The 14751-nt window shown below is 53.8% G+C and overlaps 1 protein-coding gene across 1 annotated transcript in view; it reads right to left on the bottom strand.

Annotated features, from left to right (window-relative positions):
* det1 (DET1 partner of COP1 E3 ubiquitin ligase) overlaps window positions 1–14751 on the bottom strand; it is a 283926-nt gene that overhangs the window by 218534 nt on the left and 50641 nt on the right. The gene's annotated exons all lie outside the window — the stretch shown is intronic.

Here is a 14751-nt window from a genome sequence, read left to right as displayed (position 1 = left end):
GCGAACCTGAGATGCATATCAAACACCCCCAATCCAGTATTGACTATTAGCAGTTGGCAGGGTATCTGTGGAGCTGGAAGCTTCTCTCCTAGGAACGCAGAGTAAACGAAACAGCATCATCGTGGTCTCAGCCGGACTCGTCAGCAACACATTCCCAATGCTTTTACTCCCCCCTCTTAATCATCGTCTCAGATTTGCTATGCGTCAAGGCCATGCATCGGGCCTGCCAACAAACATGTTCATGAATTAAAAGCCTTGCGGCGATGTCGCCCCCCCACCCTACTGCGAGATAGGGTTGTGAAATTACATTCCTTAAATCCTGTGATCGTAACTCATGGCAGGTAATGCAATACCATGCATGCAACACTGTCTCTGTTTAGCCCCCCTTTGCAGACAGGCCGGGGTGTATCATTCTGACGCATTCGTGTGTGTTGAAGTCAACCCCATCGAGACAGGAGTGCAAGGAGGAGGGGTGGAGGAGGGGTGGAGGAGGGGTGGAGGAGGGGTGGAGGAGGGAGATGAAGCACAGAAGAGGAAGATGGGTGGAAGAGGAGGAGGGATGAAGAAAGAAGATGGTGTGGTTGGTGAATGAGACATCAGATCTTCTGTTTTCTTAAAGCTAGGGGGAGGGGGAGCTGGTCTCATCGGACTGGGCATGGATTCCAGTTAATACTGAGACTACTGTAGGAGGGGATCATGTTCCAGACAGGTCATACTGCCTTCTGTCGCTACTCTCTGCTTTCGGGGTGGAGGGGAGGAAGAGAGAGGAGGGGAGGAGTGGACAGGATACCTTCATCCCCCTCCCTACACCTCCCATCCTACCCTCTTCCATCCCCCATCACTCTTTCCTCCATCGCACCATTCCCCATCTCCTATCTCCCGCTCCTCCAGCCCTCCAGCCAGCCAGCCAGCCCCTCTATAGTGTCTCTTAAGAGAGGTATCAGGTATTCATCAGAGACCAAGCCTGGAAAGCACGCCCTCATGCTTGCCATCTCGCCAGTGACATCATGACAGCAGCTCTTAGTCCCGTTGGAAATCTGATTTGTCCTCATCAAACTTTCAGAGCCTTATCTGCTCTGCTCTGAGCTGTGGAAGGGAGGGAGGGAGCTCTGATCCTAGAGAACATCTGAATAACAGTCTTCAGAGAAATGAGGGAGAGGAGGAAAGAGGAAAAGGCGGTTAAAAGAAATGACCCATGTTTGACGGATGAAAGATTAATAAGGCAAGAGAAAAAGACAGACAGAGAGAGAGAAACAGAGAGAGAGAGCGTGAGAAAGACAGACAGACAGATGGAGAAACAGACAGACAGATGGAGATGGAGAGAGAGCATGAGAGAGAGGGGGGAGTGGATGACACGTAGAGGAGGAGGGGAGTTTGAGGAGAAACTATTGTCATGTATAATTGATGTGTCTTATCGGGGAGGCGTGCTCCCCTGTGGACGTGTCCGTGAGGGCTGGGTGTCATGTCAAAACCCCCCCCCCCCGCTGGGTGTCATGTCAAAACCCCCCCCCCCGCTGGGTGTCATGTCAGAACCCCCCCCCCCGCTGGGTGTCATGTCAGAACCCCCCCCCCCCCGCTGGGTGTCATGTCAGAACCCCCCCCCCCCGCTGGGTGTCATGTCAAAACCCCCCCCCCCCCGCTGGGTGTCATGTCAGAACCCCCCCCCCCGCTGGGTGTCATGTCAGAACCCCCCCCCCCCGCTGGGTGTCATGTCAGAACCCCCCCCCCCGCTGGGTGTCATGTCAGAACCCCCCCCCCCCGCTGGGTGGTGTCATGTCAGAACCCCCCCCCCCCGCTGGGTGTCATGTCAGAACCCCCCCCCCCCCCGCTGGGTGTCATGTCAGAACCCCCCCCCCCCCGCTGGGTGTCATGTCAGAACCCCCCCCCCCCGCTGGGTGGTGTCATGTCAGAACCCCCCCCCCCCCCCCGCTGGGTGTCATGTCAGAACCCCCCCCCCCCGCTGGGTGGTGTCATGTCAGAACCCCCCCCCCCCGCTGGGTGTCATGTCAGAACCCCCCCCCCCCGCTGGGTGGTGTCATGTCAGAACCCCCCCCCCCCCCCCCGCTGGGTGTCATGTCAGAACCCCCCCCCCCGCTGGGTGGTGTCATGTCAGAACCCCCCCCCCCCGCTGGGTGTCATGTCAGAACCCCCCCCCCCCCGCTGGGTGGTGTCATGTCAGAACCCCCCCCCCCCCGCTGGGTGTCATGTCAGAACCCCCCCCCCCGCTGGGTGTCATGTCAGAACCCCCCCCCCCGCTGGGTGTCATGTCAGAACCTCCCCCCCCCGCTGGGTGGTGTCATGTCAGAACCCCCCCCCCCCCGCTGGGTGTCATGTCAGAACCCCCCCCCCCCGCTGGGTGTCATGTCAGAACCCCCCCCCCCCGCTGGGTGGTGTCATGTCAGAACCCCCCCCCCCCCCCCGCTGGGTGTCATGTCAGAACCCCCCCCCCCGCTGGGTGGTGTCATGTCAGAACCCCCCCCCCCCGCTGGGTGTCATGTCAGAACCCCCCCCCCCCCGCTGGGTGGTGTCATGTCAGAACCCCCCCCCCCCGCTGGGTGTCATGTCAGAACCCCCCCCCCCCCGCTGGGTGGTGTCATGTCAGAACCCCCCCCCCCGCTGGGTGGTGTCATGTCAGAACCCCCCCCCCCCCCCGCTGGGTGTCATGTCAGAACCCCCCCCCCCCCCGCTGGGTGGTGTCATGTCAGAACCCCCCCCCCCCGCTGGGTGTCATGTCAGAACCCCCCCCCCCCGCTGGGTGGTGTCATGTCAGAACCCCCCCCCCCCCGCTGGGTGGTGTCATGTCAGAACCCCCCCCCCCCGCTGGGTGTCATGTCAGAACCCCCCCCCCCGCTGGGTGGTGTCATGTCAGAACCCCCCCCCCCCGCTGGGTGTCATGTCAGAACCCCCCCCCCCCCGCTGGGTGGTGTCATGTCAGAACCCCCCCCCCCCGCTGGGTGTCATGTCAGAACCCCCCCCCCCGCTGGGTGGTGTCATGTCAGAACCCCCCCCCCCGCTGGGTGTCATGTCAGAACCCCCCCCCCCCCCCGCTGGGTGTCATGTCAGAACCCCCCCCCCCCGCTGGGTGTCATGTCAGAACCCCCCCCCCCCGCTGGGTGTCATGTCAGAACCCCCCCCCCCCCGCTGGGTGTCATGTCAGAACCCCCCCCCCTCCCGCCAGTCAGTGTGAGCTGAAGCAGATGCTGGCATTCACTGGTGTACAGAGTGTATACATGGGGGACAGAACTTACCCTTGGGGAGCTCCTGTGTAAATGGTTACAGGAGATGAGGTTGGAGAGTTGAATCTGACTTTCTGACTGCGATTAGACATGAAGTTGTTAATCCACAAAATTAGTTTGGGATTTACTCGAATACACCAATATACCCACCACACCATCAGATGGGGTTGGATGGTGATAAAATCCACAAGCGCAATTTTAATCAGGCTCTGTGTTTGGTCAAGGTGCTCTACTGTCAGCGGTGCATATTCAGTGCCTCTCTTTTCACGGGAGGCAAATTGGTTTGGGTACAAAGGAGGTGAAACCTCAGACAGGAGTTGTTTAGGAGGACAAAAGCATATGCCAGTGAATAAACTGTCAAATGTAAATGTCATGCAAACGTCACATGTTTATTAATACTTACTAAAGTTTTCAATTGTTCTGAAAGGAAAATATGACTCATCCTGGTTAGCCTGGCTACGTAGCTGCCTCATCTTGGTTAGCATGGCTACGTAGCTGCCTCATCTTGGTTAGCATGGCTACGTAGCTGCCTCATCTTGGTTAGCATGGCTACGTAGCTGCCTCACCTTGGTTAGCATGGCTACGTAGCTGCATAGTAGCATGACCTTCACCCTTGCCTTCACCCTTACCGTACACCCTCTCCTTGCCCAGGTTTATAGATGAATGGAGGACCAGGAGATTCCACCACATCTGAAAAAGAGACTCCTCTTTCATCTCCAGTTTATTCCAGAAGCCCAACCCTATAAAACTAAACTGTAAAGCTTTGTTCAAGGACTGCTTGGAAGCAGTGAATGGAACGTTCCCTTTCCTAACACACAAGATGTTGGCATTATATTAGCCCCCCACCCCCCTCACCATCTACCACCCCCGCCAGGAAGTCCTTGACTATCAGTGTTATTGCTGCCATGACTGCCAACTGCCCACGCTGCTATAACTCTCTAGGGGCTGAACCAGCCAGAAGACTCGACTACAGTCCATGATGAAAAGCTTGTTTTTACTGCACATTTCAACAGATTGAAGCTGAATGAAGAATAATGAAGATGTCTTTCTACCGGAAATATATTGTCTTCCGATGAAGTGGGATGTTGAAGACCAGATTGACGAAACACTCTGCGGCGTCTGTTGAGTGTAGGAGAAGTTCAGCAGTGCTGTCCTTTTAGCCATCATCAACACCCAGCGTTCAACAAAAGGATAGATGAATCTATGCAATAAGGGACAAACTACAGACTAGTCCTGGAGGAGTGGCCATCAACACTGAACTTTCCCCTATACCAAGCATGCTGCATGTTGAGGCTCTCACTCACTATAACCCTATTTCTATGGAAGCGTTCATCGAGCTGATAGACTCCTCGAAACCCACTAGCTGCCTTCTCGATCCCCTCCCTGCCAAACTCTGTAGGGAACTTCTCCCTATTATTGGACCACCCATGCTTAGTATTATTAATGAATCTATTGTAATTGGCCAAGTCCCCAACGATTTCAAACAAGCTATTATTAATCCCCTTCTTAAAAAAACAAACCTGGATCCAGGTTGTTTTAGCAACTACAGGCCAATTTCAAATTTGCCATTTCTTTCCAAAATTTTAGAGAAGGCTGTGGCACAACAGCTCACTGAACACCTCTCCTCAAATCAGCTTTATGAACCTCTCCAGTCTGGATTTCCTCTCCACCACAGCACTGAAACTGCATTAGCCAAGGTAGTCAATGATCTACTGTTAGCCTCTGACGCGGATTCTATCTCTGTCCTGGTTCTTCTAGACCTAAGTGCAGCTTTTGACACGGTGGATCATGAGATTCTCTTGGAACGTATGGAGAACTATGTTGGGATTTCTGGTACGTCACTTCAGTGGTTTAGATCGTATCTATCTGATAGATCACAATATGTCCACTATGATGGCTGCTCATCCAGGAGCTCCACTGTAAAATACGGAGTACCACAGGGTTCAGTTCTAGGCCCTCTGTTATTTTCTCTCTATATGCTGCCTTTAGGAAACATAATTAGAAGCTCTGGGGTAAATTTTCACTGTTATGCAGATGATACTCAGCTATATATGTCTATAAAGTCCATTTTTCCATATACGTAATATTGCCAAAATACGAAAATTTCTCTCAAAGGATGATGCCGAAAAACTAATACATGCATTTGTTACGTCCCGATTGGACTATTGCAATGTGTTGTTCTCTGGCCTCCCAATTACCCACCTAAAAAATTTACAGCGGGTGCAAAATGCTGCTGCTAGACTATTGACCAGAACAAGAAAGTTTGATCACATAACATCTACTCTTGTCTCTCTACACTGGCTCCCTATCCAAGCCAGAGCTGACTTCAAAGTTCTACTACTAACCTACAAATCTCTGCATGGATTGGCACCACTGTACCTCTCCAGTCTCCTTGCACCCTATTGCCCCGCAAGGACACTTAGATCTCAAGATGCCGGCTATCTGGTGGTTCCCAAAATTAAGAAAAAAACAGCTGGAGGTAGGGCGTTCTCATATAGAGCACCTATTCTCTGGAACAAATTACCCGTCTCAATTAAGGAGTCTGATACTGTTTCGACATTTAAAATTAGGTTAAAAACGTTATTGTTTAGTCAATTCTACGACTGTTAAAGGTAAGTATGTTACTAGTTGGAGGCAACGGGGGACGGGTTGTTTCCATCCTTATTCTATAAGTATAACTTATTTTAGAGTTCTCTTCCCCTGGAACAGATTTCATGTTCCAAATGAGGGGGGCTGTCGCTGTCTTGGTGTGTGGGGTTGCATCAAATTCCCCTTTTTTGCTCTGTTAAATTGCTGCACCAGTCCACACTTGACCGGTGGGGATCTCATTCTATTATGACTGTAACTGTTAGCTGCTCCTGGCATTCTCTAATCCCTGCTCTCCTCTCTCTGTCCCCCCCCCCACACACATCCCTTGTGGTGTGGGGGGTTTGAGTTGTCAGCACCTGCCTGGTCGTCGGTCAGCCAACGCTGGACCTGGTCGCGAGTCTCCCGGTCCTGTCCTACATCTATAAAGTTGAACAATGGATTATTTTATTTTTTTAAACCCATCGACACTGTATGACTATGTTTAGCCTGTGTTCTGCTCCTCTCTCTCACCAACCGTCTCTGGAGGAGGGGATCCCTCTCTGAATTGCTCCTCCCAAGGTTTCTTCCATTTTTTTCTCCTGTTGAGAGTTTTTTTGGGAGTTTTTCCTTGTCTTCCTTGAGGGTTTAGGTTGGTTGAGGGGCAGTTCTATGGGCATATGTGAAGCCCTCTGTGACATGCTTGCGTGTAAAAAGGGCTATAAAAAATAAATTTGATTTTATTTGAATCCCAGGCCTACCTCCCTCCCCAGGCCTACCTCCCTCCCCAGGCCTACCTCCCTCCCCAAGGCCTACCTCCCTCCCCAAGGCCTACCTCCTTCCCCAGGCCTACCTCCCTCCCCAGGCCTACCTCCCTCCCCAAGGCCTACCTCCTTCCCCAGGCCTACCTCCCTCCCCAGGCCTACCTCCCTCCCCCAGGCCTACCTCCTTCCCCAGGCCTACCTCCCTCCCCAGGCCTACCTCCTTCCCCAGGCCTACCTCCCTCCCCAGGCCTACCTCCCTCCCCAGGCCTACCTCCCTCCCCAAGGCCTACCTCCCTCCCCAGGCCTACCTCCCTCCCCAAGGCCTACCTCCTTCCCCAGGCCTACCTCCCTCCCCAGGCCTACCTCCCTCCCCAGGCCTACCTCCCTCCCCAGGCCTACCTCCCTCCCCAAGGCCTACCTCCCTCCCCAGGCCTACCTCCCTCCCCAGGCCTACCTCCGTCCCCAAGGCCTACCTCCCTCCCCAGGCCTACCTCCCTCCCCAGGCCTACCTCCCTCCCCAAGGCCTACCTCCCTCCCCAAGGCCTACCTCCTTCCCCAGGCCTACCTCCCTCCCCAGGCCTACCTCCCTCCCCAGGCCTACCTCCTTCCCCAGGCCTACCTCCCTCCCCAGGCCTACCTCCCTCCCCAAGGCCTACCTCCCTCCCCAGGCCTACCTCCCTCCCCAGGCCTACCTCCCTCCCCAGGCCTACCTCCCTCCCCAAGGTCTACCTCCCTCCCCAGGCCTACCTCCCTCCCCAGGCCTACCTCCCTCCCCAGGCCTACCTCCCTCCCCAAGGCCTACCTCCTTCCCCAGGCCTACCTCCCTCCCCAGGCCTACCTCCCTCCCCAGGCCTACCTCCCTCCCCCAGGCCTACCTCCCTCCCCAGGCCTACCTCCCTCCCCAGGCCTACCTCCTTCCCCAGGCCTACCTCCCTCCCCAGGCCTACCTCCCTCCCCAGGCCTACCTCCTTCCCCAGGCCTACCTCCCTCCCCAGGCCTACCTCCCTCCCCAGGCCTACCTCCCTCCCCAAGGCCTACCTCCCTCCCCAGGCCTACCTCCCTCCCCAAGGCCTACCTCCTTCCCCAGGCCTACCTCCTTCCCCAGGCCTACCTCCCTCCCCAGGCCTACCTCCCTCCCCAGGCCTACCTCCCTCCCCAAGGCCTACCTCCTTCCCCAGGCCTACCTCCTTCCCCAGGCCTACCTCCCTCCCCAGGCCTACCTCCCTCCCCAGGCCTACCTCCCTCCCCAAGGCCTACCTCCCTCCCCAGGCCTACCTCCCTCCCCAGGCCTACCTCCTTCCCCAGGCCTACCTCCCTCCCCAGGCCTACCTCCCTCCCCAAGGCCTACCTCCTTCCCCAGGCCTACCTCCCTCCCCAGGCCTACCTCCCTCCCCAGGCCTACCTCCCTCCCCAAGGCCTACCTCCCTCCCCAGGCCTACCTCCCTCCCCAGGCCTACCTCCCTCCCCAGGCCTACCTCCCTCCCCAAGGCCTACCTCCCTCCCCAAGGCCTACCTCCTTCCCCAGGCCTACCTCCCTCCCCAGGCCTACCTCCCTCCCCAAGGCCTACCTCCTTCCCCAGGCCTACCTCCTTCCCCAGGCCTACCTCCCTCCCCAGGCCTACCTCCCTCCCCAAGGCCTACCTCCCTCCCCAGGCCTACCTCCCTCCCCAGGCCTACCTCCCTCCCCAGGCCTACCTCCCTCCCCAAGGTCTACCTCCCTCCCCAGGCCTACCTCCCTCCCCAGGCCTACCTCCTTCCCCAGGCCTACCTCCCTCCCCAGGCCTACCTCCCTCCCCAAGGCCTACCTCCTTCCCCAGGCCTACCTCCTTCCCCAGGCCTACCTCCCTCCCCAGGCCTACCTCCCTCCCCAGGCCTACCTCCCTCCCCAGGCCTACCTCCTTCCCCAGGCCTACCTCCCTCCCCAGGCCTACCTCCTTCCCCAGGCCTACCTCCCTCCCCAGGCCTACCTCCCTCCCCAGGCCTACCTCCTTCCCCAGGCCTACCTCCCTCCCCAGGCCTACCTCCCTCCCATGTCTCTGACAGCTGATGCATGCAGGGGTGTTACGGACGGTCCAGGAAAGTGTTAGATTCCAAATGTGTAAATTTTATTTACACACCTAAGTGTTTTCACACTCCCTCAGTTCCCCTAACCCATCCCTTCGTCCGTAAGTGAACTAAAGCGTGCTGATAGAAAAAAGGTTTGGGAATGTCAGATCTGGTACACTCCATCATCTCCACTTAGCCTTGAGCCTGGTCTTATGTAGGCCAGCACTGCAGGACTAACGGACTTGTTGACTGGAAGTAACATAATAGCCCTCATACTCAATACTAATAGAGGAGCTTTCAGAGTTTGCATTTCAGTGATCCCTCTCCAGGGAGATCAATATCTTGATTTTGGGGGATCAATGTTAAAATATTGATAATAGTATGTATCGTTGTAGTGTGTAGTATTGTAATCCTGTATTGTTGTGTAGCAGATGGGGAATGAAGAGTCCATTTGATATTAAAACAACATCAGCCATATTGATCACTGCACAAACTCCCGTGCTCCTCATGCTGAACACTCTCTTTTCTGTTTCTTTCATCCCTCTCTTTCCCTTCACTTTCTTCCTCTTTCTCTCTGTATTTTATCCACACACACACCCCCCACCCCCACCCCCAACCGCCCCCCTTGCCCTGCCTAAGTAACAAGGACAGGAGAGGAAAACAGGACAGGAGAGGAGAACAGGACAGGAGAACAGGAGAACAGGAGAGGAGAACAGGAGAGAACAGGAGAGGAGAACAGGAGAGAACAGGAGAGGAGAACAGGAGAACAGGAGAGGAGAACAGGAGAGCAGGAGAACAGGAGAGGAGAACAGGAGAGAACAGGAGAGGAGAAGAGAACAGGAGAGGAGAACAGGAGAACAGAACAGGAGAACAGAACAGGAGAGGAGAACAGGAGAACAGGAGAGGAGGAGAGGGCCGTTCTCTGCATATCTTCGGTTTCCCAGTTGGATCCTGGCAGCTCCCCCGGAGATGAGGCTGAGACAGTACAGATGAGCCCATTACTGCCTGAGCTTGCTGCTGTGTTAGCTTGCTACGCTGCTCCTTGTTTTCATACAGTATCGACCCTGGTCTTAGCCCACAAGGCAGTTAGGAGGTGCTAATTGCTGAACGATTAAGATGGAAGTGACCGCTTAACAGGGGGGGGAAACAACACAAACATTATTGGGCCGTCTTCTCCCTGTGGAGTTAGCGGTTGTTTCTGAAAGCGGATCTTCTCCCCTCAGATGAGAGCAGGGCGTAAACAGCTGTGAAACACAAGCTGAGGAGTCGTTTGGGGCCTCCATTGGATGCTTATGGGCGATGCCAGCTGTGCGAGTGTGTGGGTGTGTAGGAAGGAAAGGGGGGGGGGGATCTGTATAGATTTCCTCTGCATGACTCACTCAGCGCCTGTAAAGTCACTGAGGAACACAGAGTTTCATCTGGAGGGGAAGGATCAGGAGATGAGCCGGTTTCATCTGGAGGATCAGGAGGTGAGCCGGTTTCATCTGGAGGATCAGGAGGTGAGCCTGTTTCATCTGGATGATCAGGAGGTGAGACGGTTTCATCTGGAGGATCAGGAGGTGAGCCTGTTTCATCTAGATGATCAGGAGGTGAGCCGGTTTCATCTGGAGGAGAAAGATCAGGAGATGAGCCGGTTACATCTAGAGGATCAGGAGGTGAGCCGGTTTCATCTGGATGATCAGGAGGTGAGCCGGTTTCATCTGGATGATCAGGAGGTGAGCCGGTTTCATCTGGATGATCAGGAGGTGAGCCGGTTTCATCTGGAGGATCAGAAGGATCACCCCTCCTCCACACACACACACACCAGCGGGAGGCTGCTTCAATATAGTTGGATGTTCTGAGACACATTAGTCATACCTGGGCTGGGCTGGGCTAGTCTGGGCTAGTTTAAGTCAGGCTGGTCTAAATTAGGCTGGACTAGGTCAGGCTGGGCTAGCTGGTGATGAGACAGGTTGAAGGTGGGGGTGAGGGTGGGGGGTGAGGGTGGTGGAGGCTGGGTGCAGGGTGTTTTAAAAGGAGTTAAGAGTGTAGACAACTCCATCGATAATTTAATCCCAGAAGAAGAAAAAAATATTTACTGTACCTCTGAAATAGCTACCAGAACTGTGTTAATTAAAGCTTTTGATGTTGGAGGTTGCCTAGAGAAGGGGGGAGATGGGGGGAAGAGGGGGAGATGGCAGTGGTTGGTGCTCCAAGCTTCTCTCCTCTTCCCGGCAACTAAGAGGAGTCATGCTGAGGTGTTAGGTATGCCAGGAGACCCCCTGCCATGTCAAGGGATTGCGTTCATTTTTAATAGATCTATCAGAATCAACAGGTACATCGCAAAGAGAGAAAGACTAGCTCTGTTTAACTGGCAGAGGAATTTTCGATATATTTTGTATTAAAGAGACTTTGAAACCTCTCTCTCTCACACGCACACACACACACCCCGCCCCCCCACCCCACCTACACACATATATTTAGAGGGCTTCCCAGCACCTGATGCCTGTGGTGTGCTGGCAGGGCCTCCTGTAACAGCCTCCTGTGTGGATACAAGCTGAGCAAGGGAGGTGTGTGTGTGTGTGTGCGGATGAAGTATGGTGAGGTAGGGGCACTGTGTGTTGTCTCTATCACAGCTGGATAAACAGGTTAAAACTGTGTTCTGTGTTCCTCTTTGACTGAGACATAAATCACACGCCCTGACCAGGCAGAAGGGCGAGACAGAACAGTGGGGTGCGGGAGATGGAGTGATGGAGGGAAGGAGGAGGGAAGGAGAGATGGTGGAGGGAGAGATGGAGGAGGGTGAGATGGAAGGATGGAGAAGGGAAAGAGAGATGGAGAGGGAGGATGATATGGACAGGTTAGGGGATGGAGGAGGGAAGGAGAGATGGAGGACACACGTCCTTTAATGGAGACAGTTTTCCAGTCAGTGAACATAAAGTTAGACACCCAAACACACAACCACGGTGACCGTCCCTCCCCTGGATAACCTAGAGACTGAGCCTGTGTTTACCTGAGAGACTGAGCCTGTGTTTACTTGAGACTGAGCCTGTGTTTACCTGAGAGAGACTGAGCCTGTGTTTACCTGAGACTGAGCCTGTGTTTACCTGAGAGAGACTGAGCCTGTGTTTACCTGAGACTGAGCCTGTGTTTACCTGAGAGAGACTGAGCCTGTGTTTACCTGAGAGAGACTGAGCCTGTGTTTACCTGAGACTGAGCCTGTGTTTACCTGAGACTGAGCCTGTGTTTACCTGAGAGAGACTGAGCCTGTGTTTACCTGAGACTGAGCCTGTGTTTACCTGAGAGAGACTGAGCCTGTGTTTACCTGAGACTGAGCCTGTGTTTACCTGAGAGAGACTGAGCCTGTGTTTACCTGAGACTGAGCCTGTGTTTACCTGAGAGAGACTGAGCCTGTGTTTACCTGAGAGACACTGAGCCTGTGTTTACCTGAGTCAGCCTTGAAGACTTGCAGGGATCTTAAGGCAAAAGCTTTCTTTCTCTCTTCCTCCCTCTTTCTCTTCCTTTATCTATTTAAATAATTTCCTGTCCATCTCTTTTTTCTCTCTCACTGTTCTTCAAATTCTCTGTTTTTATTCTCCTCTGAGGTAACAAAATAATGATTTGAAAAGAAAACCAACTAGAATTCCAGCCGTGTCCACGGTAACGCTGAGAGATGGAGGAGGAGGTCAGGGGTTGGAGGTTGGGGAGGGAAACAGAGCGAGAGAAAATGAGAGAGAGACAAAAAGAGACAGAGAGAGAGAGAGGGAGAGAAAGGGAGAGAAAAAGATTGTTGAGCATACGGGTGTGTGACTTCAGCATGCAGTGTGGATGTGTGGGTATAAGAAATCCGGACGTGAGCATGTGTGATGTGAGCGGGTGTGAGCTACGAGGGTGTGCTGTTGGCATTCTGAGGAGGTTCTACAGGAGTGTTGGGCAGCACCAAGGTTAATCTAGATGTCAGACTGCTGACAGTTAAGCAGAATGCTCCGGGGTGACAGACCATCTCAAGTCTTAATAGTGCAGTCAATGTTATCCCTGACCTCCCCCATCCACCCTCCTCTCCTCTCCTCCCTCCCCCATCCACCCTCCTCTCCTCTCCTCCCTCCCCCACCCGCCCTCCTCTCCTCCCCCACCCACCCGCCCTCCTCCCCCACCCGCCTCTCCTCCCCCACCCGCCCTCCTCTCCTCCCCCACCCACCCTCCTCTCCTCCCCCACCCACCCTCCTCTCCTCCCCCACCCACCCCCTCTCCCTCTCCCCCTCCCTCTCTCTCTCTCTCTCTCTCTCTCTCTCTCTCTCTCTCTCTCTCTCTCTCTCTCTCTCTCTCTCTCTCTCTCTCTCTCTCTCTCCCTCCCTCCCTCCCTCCCTCCCTCCCTCCGTCTCTCCCTCTCTCTCTCTCTCTCTCTCCCTCTCTCTCTCTCTCCCTCTCCCTCTGTCTCTCTCAGCAGTAAACAGACCTGCTTTTCTCCTACTGAATGTTTATGCATGACTGTACCGGACAGAATTTTCTCATTTTCTCTTCATTTTACAGTTTTACACTTCACTTCCTGTGTCCTGTGTTCTGGGACAAGGCATTCAATTTATCTGTCTGTCATCCAGACACGCTTCTGCAGAAATCCTCCATACACTGTGTCGAGAGCGGCTGTTCTAGCAGCATGGTGTGGTCCTGGACAGAGCTAACAGGTCATGAGGACATACTACCAAAAGCTTTGAAGGTGGTTTAAAAATGCCGTATTTTAAAGGATGAAGGAAATGTGACTGTACGCACCTGTTGTTGCCATGGGATGATAGAGTTGCTAACGGCAGCATAAATGCTCAAATCTCATTAGATATTCATGCCTTCAATAATTTAGTAAAATGATTCACCCAGAAGTGATTTAGCAAGCGATAAGAGAAGTGCACACATACACACACACAAACACTTATCTTCAACCCTTCCCTCTTTCTCCTCTTCCTCCTCTACTCTGTTGTCATCTTTCTCATCTCCTCTCCTTACCTCTCCTCTCCTTCTCTGGCTCTTTGATTCCTCTCTTCTGAAGCCAGATCCACCTGCGTGGTGTTTAGAAACAGTAACTCATCAGTTCTCTTTGACAGCGTATGGGACACACTTCACCCCCAGCACAGCACCACTCCAATACCCACAGCTCACACACACTGGCACAAACTCTCTCTCTCTCTCTCTCTCTCTCTCTCTCTCTCTCTCTCTCTCTCTCTCTCTCTCTCTCTCTCTCTCTCTCTCTCTCTCTCTCTCTCTCTCTCTCTCTCTCTCTCTCTCTCTCTCTCTCTCACACACACACACACACACATTCTCTCTCTCTCACACACACACACACACAGTCTCTCTCTCACACTCACACACAAGCATTTTCTTGTATACCTTCCTAGTGTCATTGAGCATTGATCAAGTGAAGTGAATAAAATTGAGTCTCTCCACACGCCCTCTAACCTTAGACAATCAGACAATCTCAGCAACTCTCTGGCCTCTCAGCTTGATTCAGGCAGCCAATGACAAGGCCTCCTGAAACCTGGGGAAGGTCACATGACCGGCAGCCATATCCTGTTCGATGGAAACCTTCCTCTTCCTCAGCTCCTTCATCACCACTGGTCAGAAAGAGCTCTAGGCTCTACACCGTATTCCTGTAGTCAACAAGCACACACACACACACCACAGTCCTGGATGTAATCTAATACACACACACTCTCTTAACACACACCACAGTCCTGGATGTAATCTAATACACACACACTCTCTTAACACACCACAGTCCTGTATGTAATCGAATACACACACACACTTTCTAACACACACCACAGTCCTGTATGTAATCGAATACACACACTCTTTCTAACACACACCACAGTCCTGTATGTAATCGAATACACACAAAAACACCAGTCCTGTATGCTAACCCACCACTAGAGTAAGCCTTGCACCTGGGACACCAGGTGGGGGAGAATGGAGAGAGGGGCGAGATAGGATGGAGAACAGAGGGAGGGATGAATGGAGAGTGGGTACAGCATTACCAGGGAAAACACTCTACTGCAGCTGAAAACATGGCTGGGTGGAGGGTGAAGTCAGAGCTGAGGACGTCCGCTGCATGCCTGAACACCACAGACCTCTCACAGGACCGGGAGAGAGGAAGAGGAACAGATGTAATGTAT

The sequence above is a fragment of the Osmerus eperlanus genome, chromosome 5, assembly GCF_963692335.1.
Source record: "Osmerus eperlanus chromosome 5, fOsmEpe2.1, whole genome shotgun sequence".
NCBI lineage: Eukaryota > Metazoa > Chordata > Actinopteri > Osmeriformes > Osmeridae > Osmerus > Osmerus eperlanus.
Note: the sequence above shows the minus strand (reverse complement) of the source record. Positions and strands in the feature narration are given on the sequence as shown.